The sequence below is a fragment of the Diadema antillarum genome, unplaced genomic scaffold, assembly GCF_040938485.1.
Source record: "Diadema antillarum isolate AM-2024a unplaced genomic scaffold, OU_Dant_1.0 seq00001926_RagTag, whole genome shotgun sequence".
NCBI classification, from domain to species: domain Eukaryota; kingdom Metazoa; phylum Echinodermata; class Echinoidea; order Diadematoida; family Diadematidae; genus Diadema; species Diadema antillarum.
Window position 1 is genome coordinate 185,865 of NW_027272589.1, and position 23,179 is coordinate 209,043.

Genomic DNA, 23,179 nt, shown 5'->3' on the forward strand with positions numbered 1-23,179 from the left:
AAAGGTATGAATACGATAATGTCGTCGACAATATTGGTATCATCATAATTCTGATTTTATGATTTCATACCATACATTTTCTAAGGTTTTTTATCGTATATTGATGGTATATCTAAGATCTAATATTTGTCAAGTTAAGATATAATTTTGAGTGATATACTGTGATAGATGTGAGTAGATAACATCAATTCAGATTCAATGCCTGTGCATGAGCTAATTAAGATCGGAGACAAAATGTAACCAATGCTTACAATTTTGCAATAGATTTTTTTTTTTTTTTTTAAATCTGTGAACATACCTCAGCCGACGGTTTGCAAATTTCTCATGCAATATTGTAGGTCCCTATTTTAATCAAACGCATTAATACGCGGTCAATAAATCACGATATGCCCCAGTATACAGAATGTGTCATGGCCATAGCTTTGTCATAATAGTTACATGACGCAGCAAAGATTGCAAGTTTTGTTTCTTTTCTACAACATTGCTGTACTGCGTTTCCAGCATAAACGCTTGCATGAAAATGTTGGAAAGCTTTGAAAAACAATTGTTTTCCAAACCCGCTCGTGCATTGAGGGCCTTGATACGAGGGGTTTAATATAATTGCACCACACAAAGAAACAGACGACGGAGCCATTGCTTGAAGGACTTTCAGAAGTAGCTTTACGAAATAAAAGTTAATCGATTTTTCCTCTTTAAGTGGCGTCTCGCCACAGTACACGTACTTTGTTCTCGCGAAAAGTCAATGGGCTACTTCAAAGAGGCATGTGTGAAATTACCTCTCCGTATATATGTGAGAAGAATCTGTAGTTTTGACATGTGTGAGATAACTGGAGATTTCCATTAGGTAAGTAGTCCAGTAAGCTGTTTGCAACGGTACGGTGATGAAAACAGTGTGTAGTGATATCACAGCTATAACAATAACAACAACAATAACAAAAACTACTACTACTACTACTCCTGCTAATGATGATGATAATGATGATGATGATGATGATGATAATATTGATAATAATAATAATAATGAATTGCGCAGGTCAAACATAAATTAAAGAATGAAAAAAGAAAGCCTAAATACACCCCGTTATTCTGTCGCTTTTCTTTAGGCATACATGTAGGCCTACAGTAAAACTTGACTTAACTTAAAGGTTCATAGTCCCGGTAGTGCAGAGGGCGCTGTTGATGATACTGCCGATCACCGTTAGCATTGATACGAAGATTGCCGAAGTTGAGCTGTCATCAAAAGTAAATCGCGTAGGTGTTGCTAAGTAACGTTGCCTTCATTGTCTTCCCTGCGCATCACACAGTCTGTGGTAATGCCAGAGTGCGTGTATATGTGCTTGTTATTATGACATCACAAAAGAAGTATGCTAAAGCTGTCATCCCCCTCAGCCAAATCATGAGCTGAACTGTGATCGGACCACTGACTACAGTGAATCGGACTTCTTCGGACTCGGGAAGCGCGCTTACAGCGTAAGCGCCAAAGAGGAGTCGATAGCATAGGTCTCTATAGGAAACTTGCGCCGTGCGCCCGGGTACGCATTTGACTAAAACACCGGGACCATGTTTATATAATATTGGATGGCCTTGAGATTAATACAAGGAAATATTGGACGAGCTATGCACAAATATTGGACGAGTCGAAGACGAGTCCAATATTTTGCTTAGCGAGTCCTATATTTCCTTGTATTAATCGAAAATAGGACATCTGATATTATCATTATTATCCTACAGAGGATTTTAGCAAAGAATATTTTCACTTACCCTTTCTGTTTCAGAGTGCTGTATGGTCTCTTACTTAGCTACTGTACTTGATCCTGACATGGGGTATGGTACACTCTTCAGTGTTAGTTAATCTTGATGTACTTCATTCCCTGATAAAACAGTGATCGAATCCATGGTAGCAGTCATGTTACTGTTAGGCCGAGATCTAGCTAATTTACACCAGAATTAGATGTTCTTGTGTCCGAGATCTGAGACACAAATCACGCCGCATCTTCCGTAGATCGTGAAAGATCGAATTACTCGTACTGTAGTCCTTGTCTATGGCCTACTGTACTTAGTATACACATAACGTAACATGCATGCAAATGCAAGCGGCGGTGGCCGGCTACATGTATTTGTATATCGCGCGCGGGCTATCTAGCAGTAGCGCTGAGCTGATCAATCGTCGCCTTTGTTTTCATCAAACCTAAATTTAATTTCCTGGTATGAAAGTGATATTTTGAAAAATTGTATGCAAAACAATTTCAACTAATTGATATATAAAATTTGTTTGTATAAACACAGAATTTTAGAAAAAAACGATATTTTAATTAATTCGTGATTGACCAATCACAGACGCTTTTACTTCATATTTCAGGTCATCTCGTATATATCTCAGCCAATCACGGTGCAGTTTATAAAAAAACTTTGGGGAATCCCCCTCTTGCCGTCCAATATTTTGAATATTGGTCGCCTCGGCAAAAAAATATTGGTCGAGTTCAACAAACTTTCTAAGTGGGTCGGAGGTGTTATGATGTTCGTCGACAAAATAACACTTGTATTTGGGCTCTAAAAATCCTCTGTATGGATAATAATCACCTATAATGGTCAGATAATGTAAATATATGATAAAGCCTCACCTGCGTCGAGCTCTGCTTATGATGTAACACTTACTGTACGCGCTTATCCAACCGCGTAAGTTGTTATTTTCAAGAACAGTGTTGTGACGCCCGAAACACACAATTCCTGAATTGATTTCAGTTTTTTACTTTTTTTTCACACACATCGATTTGTATTGAGTTGTCACTGTACTTGGAGAAAAACAAAATAGAAAAGCATTCGGAGAACGCAGACCTCCGCCAAGCAACTCATTTCCATCCATCATAATACACGCATGATGAAAATCGCCCATGAATATTATTAGTTACCCCCTGCTTGTTCACGAAATACGGGCAATTATCTACGGTGTGGTGTCATATTCCATGAGGCCGGAGGCCGAATGGAATATGACACCAGATTCGTGAAAATTCCCGCATCAACTCTATACCTATAGCGATGGTAAATCATAGTTATTACCTCGGCCAGAAGGAGGTTGTTTCATCAGCGTTTGCTCGTTTGCTTGTAATTTGTTTGTCTGTGTGCAAAATAACTAAGAAAGCTGGGGACAGATTTGGATAAAACCTGGAAGAAAAGTAGATAATGACACAAGGAACAGATAATGACATTTTGGTAGTAATCCGGGAGATTTTAGTGGATTCTAGAAAGATGTTTTTATGTTTTTTTGCAGATAGGATCAATTTACTTGGGAATGCGTATTCGGGGTTTGCATACGCGCTCTGGATGCGCGTGCTCTGCTCGGGCGAGGCGCCGCCCAGCTGGAAGCTGATGACGCAAACAAAAGGCTTCTACATTGGGAATTTTGGCGATTTTCAGCATGTATGTACAATTGTGGACATTACTTATCTCTTTGGAAGAATAAGGTCTGCGCTCCCAGTGTGTGTGTGTGTGTGTTTTTTTTTTTTTTTTTTTTTTTGGTTTCCACTTTGATATTTCTTGGATACACAATCAAACGTTTGGTGCACTGGCACAAAAATATAATTATGGCTTAGACTGTACAACAAATGAAATGGAAAATACATTTGCATAACTGATTGTGTTCCATTTACTGACTCATTCATACCTAAACGAGTGCGAGAGCTTTCTCTGATATCCACATGGTGAATACCCTATACGATGTGTTCAACACAATATTGCGTCCATTTTTTCTCAAAGATGAATACGGATCCATTATGACGAAAACACGAGGAAATAACACGTATCGGCAAGTCAGTCTGCCACTTCCGTAGTTCTTAGCCTTAATTATGCTTTCTCATTAAACATTAAACACAATTATTACACAGGTGGATAGTCAAGAGACACACGCATAATTGATTATGATAATTATTTACATTCATATATATTTGTTTGTGTGTTTTGTATGTTATCTGTGTAGGCCTACTTATTGTGTTTTTTGTATTCATTGAGTGAAGATATTAAACAAATGTTTTTTTTTCGGGGCGGGGGGGGGGGGGGGGGGACTGTGAATTTCTGTACATGATATTCACCTGAACATTCAAATAGAATGATTGAAGTGTACTGCATTGACAGGATATATAATGTTTCGTACATTCATTTTCTTTATTGAAACATTCAAGAGGAATGTGATACAACGAGTGATCATGAAATAACCCCCCCCCCCCAAAAAAAAAGAGGAAAATGTTTGTGACTGTGAATGGTAATGATTTACAATGTTCAGTGATGCGACGTCCTATACAAAGTAACGTGCGCGTTTTCATATGTCCTGATATCCCCTCGTCGCACCTCTCCACGGGTCTCGTGGTCAAACAAAATCGAATCCATCACCTCAGCATCGTATTAGAATGAATATAAGAATCGAGACAGCGGAACACAGGATGAAAACTATTGCAACAGATTCGGTACATTCTTGTTATGTCAGAATTAACATTTATTGAAAGAGGCAATGCGTATTAAAACGTGTACAACGAACAAAATATCAGGGCTATTTCTGAAAAATGCTTAATTATAGTTATAATGATAATAATCTCCGTGAGACATGAATGTATAACATATGACTTTTTTATTCCATTCAGTCTGGTTTGTCCGTGAAAAAAAAGGAAGATAAATCAGAGAAAGAAATAAAGAAAAGAAAGAAGAAAGACAAGAAAATAAATACAACACATGCAGAATGACATTGGCATCATACCCATGTCAAACAGCAAATACGACTTTTGTTAATCGAGCTTTTAGTCTCCCCCTCTTTAGATACAATTTGTACAGTAAGACGTTGTTATCCATTACAGTTGCTGTATCTGATAAACTTAGTGGATAGAGTATCACAAAGTACAAAATCGATATTCTAGTCATCAGATAGTAATAACACGATACTAAATCTTTAATATGATAATTTATGCCACAGTAAAGACATCAAAAAATGGAACACGTAACGATATAGTTTTAGACAAACAAATCATAATGAGCTCAATTTATCTTATGATATTATAGAGAAATATGTACAAACCTTTCTCGATACTAACAGGAAGCTAGCAATAACACTCAACTTTTTACTTTACTTCCGTTATTGTTTGATGATCATTTACTCATACTGTACTTCAGAACATAATGCTTGTTTGAGACATGCAGGTGTACATCACTGATAAAATATTAATTTTGTACGTCGCTCTCAGTCGCCTGGACTATAGTAGTAGAGAGGAAGAAAGGGAAAAGAGAGAGAGAGAGAGAGAGAAGAGAAGAGAAACGGAAGATGAATCATATGCAAAAGAAGCACATCCACACATATATCTGAGATAGAGAGAGAGAGAGAGAGAGAGAGGAGAAAAGGACGAAAAGCTTGACTGCGAACAAGCGACAAAATGTGTTCAAAATATGTCTCGACACATTTTTATCTCAAACCAGTGTAATCTTCGCATTTCATGACGCAAACTCCTCCTGGGGCAAAAATATCTAATTTTTCTTTCAAAGAATCATCATGGAAATGTACAAAGTGTCCAAGCTAGATATAGACGAGGTTCCGTGACGTCAAATGACGCTTCGTCTGAGAGGCGAAAACAAATCACGTGTGAATTAAGCGCACAGCTCTAGCGCGCAATACACGTACTGCGTATCTGCCTGCCTGGCTGACCTGATGAAATCGCACACGACAATTATATGGGACGCGGGATGTAGCTCTTACGCGCTTGCCCACGCGTAGGACACTCATACGCAGATTTTGTCCTTCCGCACGTTGCGTCATGGCTTGATGACGTCACTGGAACCTCGTCCATTATACATGTACTACATTTTAGTTATACAATTGATTGTTACGTAATACGTATGTGTAATGCATTATGCAAATACTGTTAGTACATACAGGGTATGATGAGCGTCTTGGATTCTTTTCCCCTCAGAATCCTGTTAGGGTTTAATCACCACTCTTCACTCATGCATTAATATAAGACAAATTGCTTCTCTTAATATTCTATATACATGATCAATATACAATAATATACAACAGTTATATACATATAATTAGCACAGTAAATACGATTTCATTTACACAGAAATAATTGATACGAGTATAATTATCTGAAACAGCTGCTCTTTTCTATGTCATTTAAAGTAGTGAGGTTTAACAACCAAAAGGCTATAAAAATTATTGACACTAACTTTCATCTGAAAATGCCCTCATGGACTGGTTGGGAATATAAGAAACAGGGAAAAAACAGTTTATACATTGGAACTGTGCGCTCTAAATCACTTAAAAAAACTATGGTGAAACAAAGCGAATGATATAAACAAACCCAAATGCAATAAGCGTCCTAATGGATGTAGGGATGAATATAGGCCCACCTACAGAAGACAATGAATTATCAGTCTTAAGTTTAGGCTCATTTTTTTTTATTTCTCGTTGTTTCCTCGTAACTTTATTATAGTTATTATGTTTGTTGTTTGCTGTTTTTTTCTTTGCTCGCTCGCTGCTGTTATGTTCCACTTTGAATAGCTCTCAACTTGAAGTGTCGAAGCCTACCTGGTCGATATTAAGTGATACAAGTAGCAATTTAGGCTACATTATCTTTAATCTTATTGCCACGAGTCATGATGCCTTTAATGATGGTTTTTACTACTTCCTTTAGATCATCAAGGTGATAAAAGGTACCACTTTACTTGGTTGTAGCAGTACAAATAAAACGAACCAGTTTCTATACTGCAACAACTGTTTTTTTTTTCTTTTTTAATGAACGGAAGTGATTCTTAAAGTCATCCCCCAAGGTCGACTTCGAAACTCAAAAACACCCAATGTGACATTTGGACAGGAAAGTTATCAAACAGACAAGCAAGCAAGTGGGATAATAAAATTAACAGTAAAATAGTTTCTGAGTACTGTTAGTTTCCTTTCTTTCTTGTAAAAAAATTAACAGAAGTCTTTATAAATAATTCTTTCGCCACTAAGGGAGTACTTTTGAATATCATATCCTTGCCCAAGGTGCATTTTGATGCATGTAATGCAATGTCAATGAAACTTACATGGTTATTGATGTCTATAGCTGGAGTCTAAACTCTCGTAGATTATTCTTATAACGTTTAACCCTTCCTGCGCCAATGAGCCAAATGTGCACAAACGTCACACACAGATCTATGGACAGGTAATAAACGTGATGCGCAGAGGGTTAAAGGCTCACGGACTCAGATTTCGAGAGAGCGCTGTTGGATGACGTAATGCAATGCCTTATGACGTGTAAAGGTAGTGAACTGTTTATCAAAAAAGATTGCTCGCGCGTTTCGAACGCTCTTTTTAGTTCACGTACAAAAGTTCTTCATGATTCGCTGTATGCTGAACCAGCCAGGCACAACTGCAGAATCAAAAGACGAATGGCGATTGACATGAGTTTGACAATTTTTGACATAAATAATTCACAACTGGTTTTATTCTGCCCGTACGGATGCAAAAGCGTCGAAATTCTCACAGCTCCCTCTTGAATCCCAGGTGTCTTTAGTGAATTCTCGTAGATTTCTTTCTAAAATGCCACGGATTAAGACTCTTATCGATCATTCACAGATACATCGAATTGTTGTGAGTGTTGATTCACCATGGAAGGGAAAACCTTACGTGAGCCTGTGTCTTGTCAACTTAACTCGCACACGTGGTGGCTTATTCTAATTCACTACCATGATTACGGTCTTGAGATAATTCGAGTTCAGGAAACTACGTGAGAGCTACAACCATTTTTGGTTGTTGTTGTTGTTTTTTAGGTTCAATGCGAACACACATTTGTAAATGGAAGCTGAGAGCAGCAAGATTATATTGTAGAATAACAGCAACTTTTTATCTTATTTTTTCCACTTAGTACAATTTGACACAAAATTATTTGATGAATATGACAAAATTCGTCGTTTTAAATATTCCGCTGACACATGCTCGCTTCTCCCCAACAAGATCGACGCTTACAATGGCTTATTTGATAACGTCACGGTTACTGAATTGGATACTGCCATTTGTTCTGAATACCACCAGACCCGGATTCCTTCTAGAAGGAAAGTATAGGCAGTTCATAGTTCGGATATATCCACTGCCAAATTTGTAACCAGAAGGATTTATAGATTTTAATCAAACTCGACGTATTAGTTCATCTTCTGGTCCTGTCTTCGTCGTAATTATCCGATCGCACAGTCTTCGTTCACCATACGCCACATTTCCTCCTCGGATTCATTTTGGATCCTACCGGACATTGATAGGCCTCGGCAAAGTCCTTTGAATTACTCAGCGTGCCCCACACCCTGTGTGAACAGATCCAAAAAAAAAAAGAAAAAAAAAAGAAAGAAAGAAAAAGGAGACATTTACCGTATTATATCATAAAGTTCCCTGCTTGCAATTATCAAATAGTAAGAACCACATCAGTCTTTCTGAGTCTTGTAGATTTGACATTCATCATTCAAAGTTTGCATTGATGATTTTATGCATTTGAGAGCACATCCAATCCACATTTTGACACACAACTGTGGCATATAAGGTAATTTCTTTGAAGAGGGGGATATTTCTTTTTCTTCAAAAAGTCAAATGTTTTGAAGAGAGATATTTCTTTCCCTCCCTTTTTTTTTTTAATTTGACAGCTTTAGTTCTGGCGTGTGACGATATGGTATTTTAAACTGCCCTATTCCAATCAAGGGCAAAAAAAAAAAAAAATCTTCAACACGCCATTCCTCCTCTAAGTTTCGAATGTGTTTGTTGTTGATTTCTTTTTCTGTTTTTGTGTGTGTGCAAAACTCCATTTTCTTGGTATCTATATAAGGTAGATGAATCTAGGTAACCTATATAACTGAAATCACATCATTTTGAGAGTGTGGAGAATGAAAAAAAAAGGGGGGCTATCCGATTTTGACAATATAAAACTTCCTTTACACGCATATGCATATAGACACATATTACATAACAATAATACATACACATGTGTGTATATATACATATCCGTATGTTTGTGTGTGGGGGATGAGATCGGTGTGTCTGCCTGTGTGTGTCGCTCTCTATCTGTTTTAAAAACACTTTAACACGTGTTAAAATCAAAGGCAGCATATTCATGAAGCTAATAATAATCATAAAATCATAATTTAAAATGAAATGAAATGAAATGAAATGAAATACACTTACCGAATCTTTAGTGGTGAGTGCATATCATTTTTGATGCTGTTCCTAATATCCTGTTCTCTATGCAACCCGCACCAAAGCTGTAACGACAACAATCACATGTCAAATATTTCCTTTTCTTTTACAACGCTCATCCAGAAGTATCTTAGCAGACATAGCTAGTGAATTGTCGATAGTTTCTATAGTCATTTTATCTGTAAAGACTTCAATCCAGAAGGTTTTTTAAAAGACGCACTATATTGTATATTACACGTTCTTCTTTTGAAATAATATTTTGCATGGAATGAAGATGTGACATAAAACTCAAAGCGATGTTTCATATATTTTTCATCACATGCTTTGAAATTCATTACTCAGAATTTGAATTGCCATAAAGTTTTAAATTTATCGATAACTGATGTAATATTTCCTGTTCATGAAAGAATAATGAACAATTGAAAATCGCACGACATAAGATATAACATTATTTTCTTATTTTGTCTCATTTTAAAAGGAAAGAACATTTAGTATCACTTGAGTTGTTGTTATGTATTTGTTTCTTTAAGCCCTGCTGCTACAATTAACCCTGCTTAAAATGTGCCATGACATTTGCTCCCGTGACAATTGCTCCCATGAAAACTCTGCACGATAAGCCAAACATAAATTATACCCACAAGACATAACCCTAACCCTGATATTCATCCTCACATCAAGCTAAACCTAAACCCCCATCACAACCCTAACCCATTTTAAGGTCTCTGGAGAAAATAAGACCGGAGGAATTGTCGCAGGAGCAAATGTCTTAAATTGTCACCTCATAAACAGAGTTTTATGTTAATCTGGGTCTTAGGCAGGATAAAGCTGGTCATTGAAAATGCACCCTTTCAGGGGTAACTCAAATTAAGAACAACCGGTTAAAGAAGCAAAAGTTCTCGGTAAAAGTGAAAGTCAACAGATCAAATAAAAAGTAGTCATTTACCTGTCCAAAACTTAGAAAGAAAATCTGATTGTGAGTCAGATTTAATCCAGGTAAAAGAGGCTCTTCGCCTTGGCCATGTTCAACGGAGTGTCTGTAAGCCTGGAAGAGACAAAGCAAACCCACAAACAACCAAGGAACGTCGTGTTATCAATTATTTTTTTTTTCACTAAGAAAATTTATTCATATAAACATTCAGGTACAAAATAAGATAATGTCACATGCAGTACATTAAGACAAACGATCGAATTTGACAGGTTACTGCGCAACAATTAAATAATGTAGATACGATTCCAATTAATATTAGACACAAAACCTTTGGTTTTCTCAGACATGTATTCGTCTACTTTCTTTGCTTGTTTTAAGAATTGACAAAATATGCTAAAATGTAACGATTTCTTATTATTTCTTACAGAAAATATGATGTATTTTGCGCACAAATAAACCACGTTGTAACATTTTGGATTTTCTGTCGAACCGAGTATAAAGGAACTTTTAGTAATTTGAATTTTATCGTGTTATCAATTATGCTTCATGCACTGCTTCATGATAGTGATACATTCTCACACACATGGTATTCGTGTCAAAGCGCTAGTGCCGACCATTGCCCCTTGCACGTGCTTGGCAAGTCTTTTACAACATCTATAGGGATTTCAGAAGCTCGGACCGGCTTTTTTAATACCCAGGACGCGTACTGCCATTTGAAATCATCATATCCATTGGGAATTATGTAGGCCTATAACGTGCAGATTTTTACGCAAGTAATCAAAGCCGTCATGAGTTGGATTGTAAATATTCATGGAAATTTCAAAAACCAAATACCTAATCCGATAGCAAGTATTTTACCAGCGAATGGTACCGTTCTCTTGCATGCATACATGAGCAACATGATACGTACCATGAACGCTTCCTTTAAACCGCCATTGTCTGCGATGTTTTCTCCAAGCGTCTGTTTCCCATTCACCTGTTACATCAACACAAATGCCACTGCTAATAGTTAGTTACTAAGGTAACCATGGCAGCATCAGGGTTTCAAGCCTTACTGCGGAACAATTCCAACAGGGATATTAAAGAGAAAAGTCAGTCTGTTTTTGATTCGCGTATACTAAAAATGAAATGTCCACTTGAAATTACTTCCTAATATTTGGATGCAAACACGATTTTTTTTTTCATTTCAGATTTATGTATGAAAGGATCTAGGTATGAGCATGAAGTATTTCAATATCGAAGTAGAAGTAGATAACTTCTATACTTCAATATCTCGCTTGAATAAAGTCCACGATTTGGTGGGTCTTATGGAATTATGATATTATTCTGATCTTCTCCCCTCACTTAAGTCGTCGTGTGTTTGACTCGTTTGATTATTCGATCATTTCACCAATACAACATAATCATCAGGTGTATACTTGCATTCATGCCCAGGTCTTCATAGGTGTAATTTGAGTACTGTTCCACCAGACAAGATGTTTTATTCACAAATGACCTGCTGGCTGATTCCGACCACCACAGCTGAATGTTGCCGTCCTTGTCGAAGTGGCGACCTAGAGGGAAATAAAAGAAATGCATTATGTAACATTTCGAGAAACAGAGACAGGGCATGTATTCGGAACGTTGTGTTGATCTGCCAGCATGCTGCTAATGGCCCAGTAATGATCTCCCCAGTATTTCAGGAAGCTTTAATGAGCTGGACAATGTGGGCACCCCTCCTGATCATCACCACAATCACCCTTTCTTTCTTGTTCGAGTTCCACAGAAACAACTACAAATATGTTTTTAGGTATGCGATGTTACACAAAGATTTATTTCTCAAAAACAAGAAATTATGTTGCATAACTAAACTTAAACAGGAAACCTTATAAGTAGATGTATTATGTAGAATGCCGTATATTTGTACCTAAATGTTATGTACTGTGTGTAAATGCGAAAAAAACCCACACACACACACGCTCGCCCTTTCTCACCCCCACATACACATTAAAAAAGAATCATTACATGTGTTTAAACGTCTATTTATGTGTTTTCTAAAGCCTCACTCAAGACTCACATTTTTTCACCAGGCATTCAATTGCTAACTCTCTTAGAGGAGTCTGCACCTTTGAATGTTTCTATACAACAGATATCTGGCGCTATACAAATGCTGTGGACCATGCACCACCACCACCACCATCCTCATCTTCATCATTACTTTATACAATCTTTTGCACGGCCGCTATCTTAAAGAGAGACTATCATGACTGTAGGGCCCGAAACCCCTATTATCACTCACCTCTGTCGTCGAAACCATGTGTCAACTCGTGGCCAATCACGACACCGATTCCGCCGTAGTTCATCGATCTGAAACCAAACACACACACACACACACGGGTGGAAGTATGAGGGTTTTGAAAAACGGATACAGTTCATTATTTCGAAGGTTCGATATTCCGAAGGTTCGTTTATCAGAAAATCCCTTCAGAACAATGAAAAAATTATCAAAGTCGGATAAGAAAGAGGAAAGTTATGACATATTGAACTTTCAAAATTTTTCGAAAAACACTTCTTGACCAGTTGTTATCAATATTGGAATCAGCAAGATGATGATACCATGTTCTCACAATTTCTTATTCATTTCATATACAGAAATGACAAAATCAAGCTGTATAGATACAAAAACTTGCCTTAAAAACACCCAAAATAAAGAGAGAGAGAGAGAGAGAGAGAGAGAGAGAGCGAATATTACCTCTGATATATTTTGGTATGGGAATAGGATTTTACCTGCGTCAGCTAAAAGTATCTTTTTCGAATTTCATATACAAGCTACATGACAAATTGTAGGGGCATGACATCATCCACACGCTCATTTGAATATTCATTAGGACTGGTCAAAAATGTTTTCCGAAAAAGTGTGCAATTTCAAAATGTCATCCCTATTTCTTATCAGATTGTTGTTATTTTTCGAACGTTCAGTAGGTGTGTTTTTTTTTTTATCTTTCCTTTGGAGTTCACTTATTTTTTGAAGTACCTGTTGTCGGCCTTATGCCAAAAGGCCCCTAACACATAGACTTTGCACAGAGTTCAAGGCCTTTTGGTATAAGGCCGAATGCCAAAAGGCCCTTAACACATAGACTTTGCACAGAGTTAAGGGCCTTTTGGCATAAGGCCGACGATGTAATCGTTTATTTGAGCAGGCCCTTTCTCCTTTACCCTTTCTGTGCCAGAGAATTGTGACGTTGTACATAATGTCATGGGAATTTTGGTGACAACCGCCACTCAAAGCACATGCACAGAGGATCAGATAAATAAATATGGCAATACAATATTTGTGACCGCTTAGCTCAAATCCCACAAAAAGTCGAAGATTGTGATCTCCTGTAACTGATCAAAATATGTCACTTGGGGTGGTCCTGCCTGGGAGAGTAGTCTTTTCTCTACAAAATAGAGATATTAGCAGCTTTTCTATATGTATATATATATTTTTTTCTTTTTTTTTTTGGTAAGACAGGGGCTGTTTTCACTGAAAAAAAAACACATTTAGAGTGATAATTATATATGCACAATACGCCTGAGTGACTCTATTCTTTAAATCCTCTTTTCTTTGCAGCTGCATGTCCTAGCTCTCTCTTATTTCAGTCCCTGTTTGAATGGATTAGGATGGTTTAATTCAGCAAGTTAGATAATTATCATTTTAAGACGCAGAATTTACTCTTTATAACTGTGAGAAAAAAAGTGAAAATTTATTTTGGCTTCCTTTTGTGTGTGCCTTTGAGGTGTGCTGTTACAAATCCTGTTACTAGTAACTCATAGTAAATCAAAGAAACTATCAAAAGAAACACCCCCAACACACCCAAAAGAGAAAATAAATCACCCTTCAACATACAGATGAAAAAAGCCTTTATTGGCTTATTTCATGGTTGCCTATGTTATATAAAACTTTGCCGTGGCCAGAAATATTGGCCACCTTGATTACAACTCACCTCGAGTACTCGCGGCTGAAGTATGGCGGTTGTAAAATTGCCGCAGGAAATGCTGAAATTTGAATTGACATCAAGCACATTTAATATATCCTGTCCTCAATTATCGTGACAGGAAATTGACATGGATAGAAAAAAGCATGCAACAGAATTGTCAGAAACCGAATTATTGGCAAATGTGGGGACTTTGACATTTTTTCTTTCTCTTCATTAGTATTCGCTTGAGCAATTGTTCATATCATTATTCACAACAGTGCAAGCTAAAAGAGGTTCATAATAAAGAATATTTTCCTTCCTAATTTCTAAAACAAATATCCAAGAAGACTCGATTTTGATCTTCTGAAGATTACCTTCATGTCATCATGGTCATTCCATTTTAATTCTTGCGTGGATAGAATTACAAATGATATCTACAGCATGTACAGTGTTTCTGTTTTATGTACGTTAATTTTGAGAAAAAAACGATAAAACAATTGCGGATTTATCATAATTTATGAATAAATGGTGCTGATATTCACCTTTGGTATACCTTGATTTCCCTCAACCTTCTGCTTATAGGAAACGGCAGTAAAATGTTACTAGCGTATGGGATTCTGCCGTGCCTAGAAGACAACTACTAAAGTGTCTCAAAAAGTCTAGTAATACCAACTTGAGACGATTTTCATGAATATGCATTTGTGCAAAGAGGATGAGGCCTGTTCGGCAAACTTGGAGGAGAAGATGGACCGAGGCTGTGGACGATTAGTTTGCAGGCACAAACCCTTGCTGGTCGTACAGGAGTCTGCGCCAAGACTACTATATGCACCACTTCGGCACCGTCCCATAGGCCCTGTGTTGTAGCTTCTCCCAAGTGCAGTGGTGCGTGTATTAGTCCTGGCATAATACAGACTCCTAATACGACCAACAAGGGTTTGTGCCTGCAAACTAGTGGATTGCGCTTGGGACGAAGGGAAGAGTTAAGTGTTGCGTTGTTACTTAAGTCTGGTGTGGATGGCGACTTCTTTGTTGTCAGAGACATGTGACATAGGTTGTTGTGCCAACAACATTTTCCTCCCTTCCGTAATACGATGATTATGATTTATAAAATGGGTTCAAGAATGTAGCCAATTGGAAGCGTTGAAATGAGTCACGTGTGCGTGCATTAATTTCTCACTTACATGCACGGCCTGACGTCACAATGTTTACACTAGCAGTGCGCACTCAATCAGTTGTTACAAGTGCGTCGCGCGCTACTATACGCGCTTTCAATCTTGTAAACAACTTCTAGTTCGGGCTGCCGGCCGGCCTTTCTTGTGCATAACATGTGGCGTACGTATACTCTTATACTCTAATACAGTACTTACATTGTATATGAACGCGATTTCCGAGTGCGACGTGCGTAAATGTTTGGGACGAACATCTTCGGACATCTTGACTTTTTGACTTGAGCGAGTGCTACATGTAGCTGATTGGTATTGACCCACAAAGGTACGTGAAAAATGCTGTTAGTTTTCGACCCATTTTATAATACAAATTATGCACAGGATTATTTCGTGGCGTTAGTGGAGATGCAGCTCACTCTCGGGTATTTACAATGTAGTGCAACATGCACTCGGCTTCGCCTCGTGCATGTTTCACAATTCTAAATACCCTCGAGTGCGCTACATCTCCACTAACGCATTCTATCCTGTGCATCATTTGCATAATAATTACGGAGTAATAGGACCAGTGAAACATTCAAAACAAATACCAGAAGTCAAACACTCACTGATTTGGTTACTCTGGTAGAAGTAATAGGCGTTGACCACCACCGGTGTGGTTGACCAGCCGTACCGATCGACGCTGTCGTTTAGCTTGGCAAACGATCTCCTGGCGTGGTCTGACCAAACTTGAAGCGCATTATCAAAATGCACATCTGTCCTTATGTCGATCTGTTCAAAGAAGATATATTAACCTCATTATTAGAGCAGGGGCATAGAGTAGGCTATCTATAATATTCTAATTTCACTCGACTCGGTAAACGTTGGTTATGATTCACGAAAGATTTCGAGTAGATTAAGCTACTCCATGATTTTGTGGCAGTGACTGCATTTTGTAAATATGTGTACATAATTATATCAGTTATATATGAGGAAACAAGATCGATTTTCCTTTCGCTGCTTCATTTAAAAAGATGAAAAGATGTTCATAAGTCATTGTGTCAGACGCCAAACCAACGATTTGTAGTAGAAAAAATATTCCTGTATTATAAAGTGATGTTTTGTCATGTCAGGTAGGTACTTTAAACAGTACAATAGTAACAGTCTAATGCTGAACTGATCTTATTATTTACACTCACCTTCTCATTTTGAACGCATTGTAGTTGCGTCACTGAGTTAAATAATCATTGTGAAACAGTTATTACACACGTTTGATTTTCGCACCCTACACACACAAAAGTCCCATATAACAAAAGCAAGAGGAGAGAGTTTTGAGACGTAATGCGAAAGAAAAATGACACATAGGTCGGGGGTTTCATGGTTATACTTACGTTAACGTACATGGAGTCGAGATAGGTGTAGTTGAGTAATTTCTCATCGTAACCAATCTGCTCACGGACAGCGTGTGCCTGAAGGAAAGAGAAATATCAAAAGTTTAAAATGCCTTTAGGAATTCAGGTAGCATATCTTTGTAATCTTAAAGTTGAATTTCGAATTGAATTGAACTGAATTGAGTTCAATTTGCGAATTCTAAACAATCACTATCTCTTTAGAGACGAACAGCCTTGAAACGTCGATGAACCACAAGTGCAACATGGTAAGAATAATGTTATAAAACCTGTTATATATGGGGATAGGATTAAATCTATCAAGATTTCCTTTGTTTTATTTACCGTATGTATAATAATAATAATAATAATAATAATAATGATAATAGCAACAATAATAATGATAAAAATAATGATAATATTGATAATAACAGTAATAATGATAATCATGATCATGATCATGATAATAATGATGATGATAATAATAATAATAATAATAATAATAATAACTTCATAAAGAAAGTTATTGTTACTATACCTTTTCTATGGCGAACTGCTTCGTGTCTTCGTCCATCCATTCTGTGCTATTCAGAATTTGGTATAAAGTTTTCCGGAGATGCTTGATCATCTCGAACGCCTGCATCAATAGAGGAGACAACCTCATTATCATAATCAGTGGCGGATCCAGGGGGGGGGGGATTTGTTGTTAAACCAAAAGAAATAAAAAGAAAAAAATGAGATGAAACCCGAAAGGGGCACCAGAAATATTGTTTGCCCCCCCCCCCCCCTTCATGGAATTCCTGGATCTGCCCGTGATAATATTGTCTTTTTTTTGGGAAGTAAGAAGTGAGACATGTAACAAAAACTTATCTAATGATTTCGTAGAGATGACACCGACACGGGGAGTGACTGCGTTTTCTATATCAGCCTGTGACTGAGAGCAGAAAAAATAATTACATTATTGACGAGTTAACTCAACATTGCTTGATAAACTTAGTTGCCTTTTAAGGGCATATAACTAAGATCGGAGTGTTTCTTGAATTGCTTAGAATAAAGAAAAAAGAAAATATCAAAATGCGCCACGTTGAGGACCAATCAACATTTATATACAACATTAATTGCTAATATCTTTTAAGTGTGCAACCATTTTCTTCTTCTTCTTTTTTTCAGAGAGAACAGATTTCCGGTTCTGTTATACTATAACAAGTGGTACTCACCGTATTCTTGCTTTCCTCGTCAAAGTGATCTTGGATGAATAGCACCCCCAATGCCCGACCCATGAACAGGTTTGTGGAGTGGATGCACTGCTTCCATCTGGCAGGTTGCTTCTGCTCCCCAGTCACCACCTGGTCCGTCGAGAGAGAAAAATCGTTTTCGAAGAGAAAACACAGAAACAAAGACAACAAAATCAATTGAAAAGTCCCTTTCCAAAAGGTGCTAAATCCAATTTTGATGGTTAGAAATTCTAGTTCACATGCTTATATGTTTTCATGCAATGATTTCATGTCCCATGATAGTACCCCATACTTGGATTAAAACTTGGATTATATGTTTACTCTATGGGACTACTCAAAATCAAAACATTTCTGTTATGATAATGAGCCAAAAATCTTCTGTCTATCTTGTGAACTGGCGAACCGATAGTGAACACTCATCATCAACCACTTAGAAGACCATGTGTACCTGCTTTCAGTACCAGGAACACTGATCGACATTGATAAGGCTCTTGTCACTTTAAATGGAACATCTTAATCTCCAACGTTGTTGAATAGTCTAGATCCGCGCCTCAAAATTAGTAGCTAATGACGCCTGAACAATCATAATATAAGGGGCTTTGGAAAGACTTCTACGCTTGTACGCACTGACGTATAATAACAACCCTGGGTATCAAAATGAATTTTCATTCTTATCTATATCTCTTCAGTGCAGCAACGGAAACAGGCATTGCGGCCGTAATAAAGAAATATATTAGGTCTACATGAGCTCTTTTTGTTAACCTTTGTTTTGTGTTTGTCACCTATTCCTGTCTTCCTGTTGTTGCTGCTTTAAAGAAATGAAGAGAGAAAAAACTGGGACCCTATTAACCAAATAATTTGCCCCAAACAATACCGACATAAACTCAAACTTCTACTCTCGTACCTCTTTTCTGTGATGTCTTCTACTCTCTTAAAACGATACAAAACTTGCAACTAAGATGATGGGACTGTACCTTTTGGAATGCGTGTTTAATTGACCTGGCTCTGTTACTCATTTGGTCCACTGTACGCATAACTGTCCGCCACATGACATAGTTTGCGATTGTCCTGTATACAAAAAAAGAAAAAAAAAAGATGGAAACTTTGATCACCACAAATCATATGACACGATACTATGAATAGCAATGTGAATAATCATGGCCGGCGGAAAGGGTGGGGGGGGGGGGATCGGCACCCCCCCCCCCCTACAAACACACACACACTTTTTATCCCGGAAGTGCGTAAGTGGCACTTAGAAAGAGAAAGAAAGAAAGAGATAGAAACCTTGAAGTGTGAGCGCGGTAAGGTTATGTTTTTGCGCTTAAGACCTTTTTTTTTTTTGGGGGGGGGGGAGGGGTTGCTTGTCAGCTGAAGAAAGCCGGAAGTGGAATGAGAAAGATGAGCTGAAGACCTTTTTTTTTGTGTGTGCTTGTCAGCTGAAGAAACCCGGAAGTGGCACCAGAAGTTGCGGTGGAGGCCTTTTTTTTTCTTTTTTTTTTAGCTTGTTAGCTCAAGAAACCCAGAAATGGGCCCAACAAAGTCGCTATACTGTAAAGGTTGGTAGAAAATGTAATAACCTTATGACACAAGTATAAACATAATTGAAGAAATTTGGTCATTTGAAGAGCTAGCTTCCAAAAGGCGCCAAATCCATTGCAAAATGATGGATTTAGCGCCTTATTGGAGCAAGCTCTTCATTTCCTGGCTAGTTATAACTTTGTTGATAGCGGTAAAAACAATTACTATTCAATCCATCATTTCTTTTTAAAATGATAATAATAATAAGATGCTTAAAGATGTTTGCTGGGTGTATACGTATACACGTGTGTAAGGACGGCTTGGTGGATGGGGGGGGGGGGGTATCTGTCAGCTCACCGATTTGGAGTTTCTGAGAGTATTCTCTGAAGTCCAGCTACGTAAGGAGGTGAGAAGATGACCAGTTCCATTGAATCGTTGACGTGTGTGGTGTTCATCACCAGATGATAATATCGATCCCAGTCAATCTGTTAATCAGATGCATGGAATACAGACATTAAATTGATCTGCTACGACCAGAAAATAGAGAGTGACCAAGCTAGGCGAGTGTAGAAATGAACGATTAGAATCGATAAACAATACTAACTGAACGATTCAGTATTAAGTGTAACAAACGTAAAAAGTGAAAACAATCGAAATAGCTCTTATTCAAATGTTCAAAGGTGATATCACACACTTGAAGATTGCGCGATCTTGCCTGAAACACATAAATTGAATTTATTGAAATAAACAACACGTAATATTATCTTCTTGCATTCAGGGTCAGGAGCCTATTTGCCATGACAACTGAAAAAAATGTCGACTCACCGTAAACCTTGATATTACTGCAAGCAACAATTTTCTATAATTAAAGGAGCACTTGACTTTCCCCTTTCAGAGAGCAGGAGGAATTCTATAACCCTTAACATACGTCAGTATATATATGTCGGGGAAATGTTTACTTTTTGTTTAAAAAATTAAATTCTGTTGAATTTTCTATATATTTTCTTTATATCATCCTTCTATGTGACGTCACAAAGTAGGCTTTCTATCTAGCGATGGCTGCACTAAAATTTTAAAAGTTCATAACTTTTGAACGGATTGTCCGATTTTCCTCAAAATCTCACTGATGTGTTGTATTATTTTACTGCTGCATCTACCCAATCCACAGATATAGATGGTTTTCATTCTTCTTTAAGTGCCACTTTAAGAAGAGAGAGAGAGAAAAAAAAAAGACAAAGAGTAACGGAGCTGTAAATACATGCATATAGATAAATCTAGAGATAGACAGATAGATACACACATACATGCTGTAAGTACGAGCATGCATACATTGGCCTATAAACGGAGAGATAAATAGAAATAAAGATTTAAACTTACAATCGGAACCTCTTTTTTAAGCTGTGCCACGGTCTTCTTGTAACTTTTTGTTCTGGCAATGCGATGCTCAGCTGCAGATAACGAGATCTGGAGAATAAAGATATATACACGTTCTCCTTTATCTGGTTAATACTAGTTTCAATAATCTGAAAGAAAAACAAAACAAAACAAAACAAAACATGTGCCTTCATCTTTCCGTGTTCAGAATGATAGCATGGAACAGGAAAGTTAGTATTAAACACAATAGCAAAAACAAAACAAAACAACAACAACAACAAACACACAAACAAACAGCACCAACACACACGCGCGCGCGCACAGACACACAAACACACACACACACATTTTTATAATCATCAGAATCTTCGCTTTGGACTTTCATTTATGTACATACAGCTACCCGTTTATCCGCAATCAACTGTGGAGATGATGATATCAGGTGAGTAGCAAAACGTTATTTTACCATCGACTCTTTTTTTTTCTCCCCCCCTTTTTTTTTGGTACAGATGAGTACGAAAACTCGCCGGCTACTAAAGTATAGCATTACATGATACAATATATGAAGAGTTTGTTTGCAAAAACCGAGAAGTCCATTTTTTAAGATTTTGATGTACGGTCTCTGTCATAAAGTACAAAATAATACCTTTTAAATGATATATTGGTCACTACATATAAAGGTATATTTTTGAAGTTATGGTCAAAAGAACCAAAAATTTTCTTATTATTCTCTTTATTTTTCTTGACCTTTAATCGCAAATATCTCCATTTGGCAAATATGGACTTATCGGTTTTTGCAAACAAACTCTTCATATGTGGCTTCACAGAGAGAAAAGGGAGATATAATCTATTGAAACAGTATGTCTCACATTTGCCATTTTCGTCTCGAACTTGAGGACGTCTTGCATCTGGCTTCGGATGTCGTCCTTGTCCGTACCTCCCCGCAGCTCGAAGGCCATATCGACCATGAACTCCTCGTATGCTTTCAAGCCCTGTCAAAGGAACGATAGAACGCTCGATAAGTAGGTCCACTTAGATTTTAAGGAGAATTCCATCCTGATATCCCAATGCTTTGTATGAAATCAAAGAAATCAGAAAAGCAGATCAGTGAAAATTGGGTAGAATTAGACACACACACACACACACAAATCATGAACGGTTAAAATCAAGAGAGCAAAACACATTGACAACTCTGTGCAACAAAGATGTTAAGCAGCCTCCCATACTGTTTGTTACACAGAAAAAAAAACTCACAAATTTCATTTTTTTTAACTAGAAAAAGTTTCACCAGATCTTTCCTTGATGTATGATAAGAGTCATAAAATGTTAGTGTCCTATACAATTTCTGTCTGTGGCAAAATACCTGAGAAAATAAAAATGAGAAAAAACAAATGGAAAGCTGGAAAAATGGAAAAACACCTACATCACGCAGAGTTGGCAATTTTTCTCGATTTTCACGCTTTTTCTTCCTCTATTTTGTTGTTTAGTTTTATTTTTGCCTTTTGCTTAATATTGTGTATGATACAATACAACCATGACTAACCGCTGGTGAGTAGGACTGAAGAAAATAGTCTCGATTCTCCAGACCCAGTTTCGGTTGATCAATCTGTGGGTAAAAAAGAAAAGAAAAGAAAGAAAAGAAAAGAAAAGAAAAGAAAAGAAAAGAAAAGAAAAGAAAAGAAAAGAAAAGAAAATGAAGACGAATACGGAGAGAAAAATTTGTAATTACAGAGAACAAGAACCTGGGGTGCTTTACAGTTGCTATGTTTCAGTGGTATAAGAAATGAACATTAAGTCATGGAAAAATATGGGAAACGAAATGACTTTCACAAAAAAGTGCGCTACAACCACGCGACAACTTCATGTTCACATTGATTTTGTACTTTGCAAAATCAGAAGAGACTGGTGATGCTCCATCCAAATTTGATATGAAATATGTGGAGTTACGGAATTCACGCGCTTTCATTGTGTTTTCACAGGGTGGGACTATGTTGTCACTTCAACACTTTTTCCTTGGCGTGCCAAAAATAATCAGCAAAATTACGTTCATACGTGAGCCTGTGTGTGCGTGCGTGTGTGCATGTTGTTGCTGTTGTTGTCTTTTTTTGTATAAAATTTTAACATCTTTCCCCCTAACACTCAACATTCCTAGTTTATCAAAAGACGATAATAATTTGATGCGGAATAGTTTTTCTTTTTTATTCTTAATGATACACCTTGTATCATGTAAAAGAAGAAATTCTTAGAGACATGTGAGCATTTGAAAGAAAAGTGAAAGACTCGTTAGGTGAGTATAACGACATCAATTTCAATAATCCTGTTGTTGTAAATAATATCAGTGATTCGTGAAAATGTGTTAAAATACCATACGTTTTTAAAAGCCATCTAATTGTGATTAAATCTCTATCATCGCCACCTCCCTTCAGTCTGTCGATGTTTTTAATTTGTCAATGATTAGGCAAT

At 37.2% G+C, this 23,179-nt stretch overlaps 1 pseudogene; it reads right to left on the bottom strand.

Moving 5' to 3' along the window:
- Positions 1 to 6,913: 6,913 nt before the first annotated feature.
- Positions 6,914 to 23,179, bottom strand: part of LOC139713217 (neprilysin-like) — a 68,448-nt pseudogene continuing 52,182 nt past the window's right edge.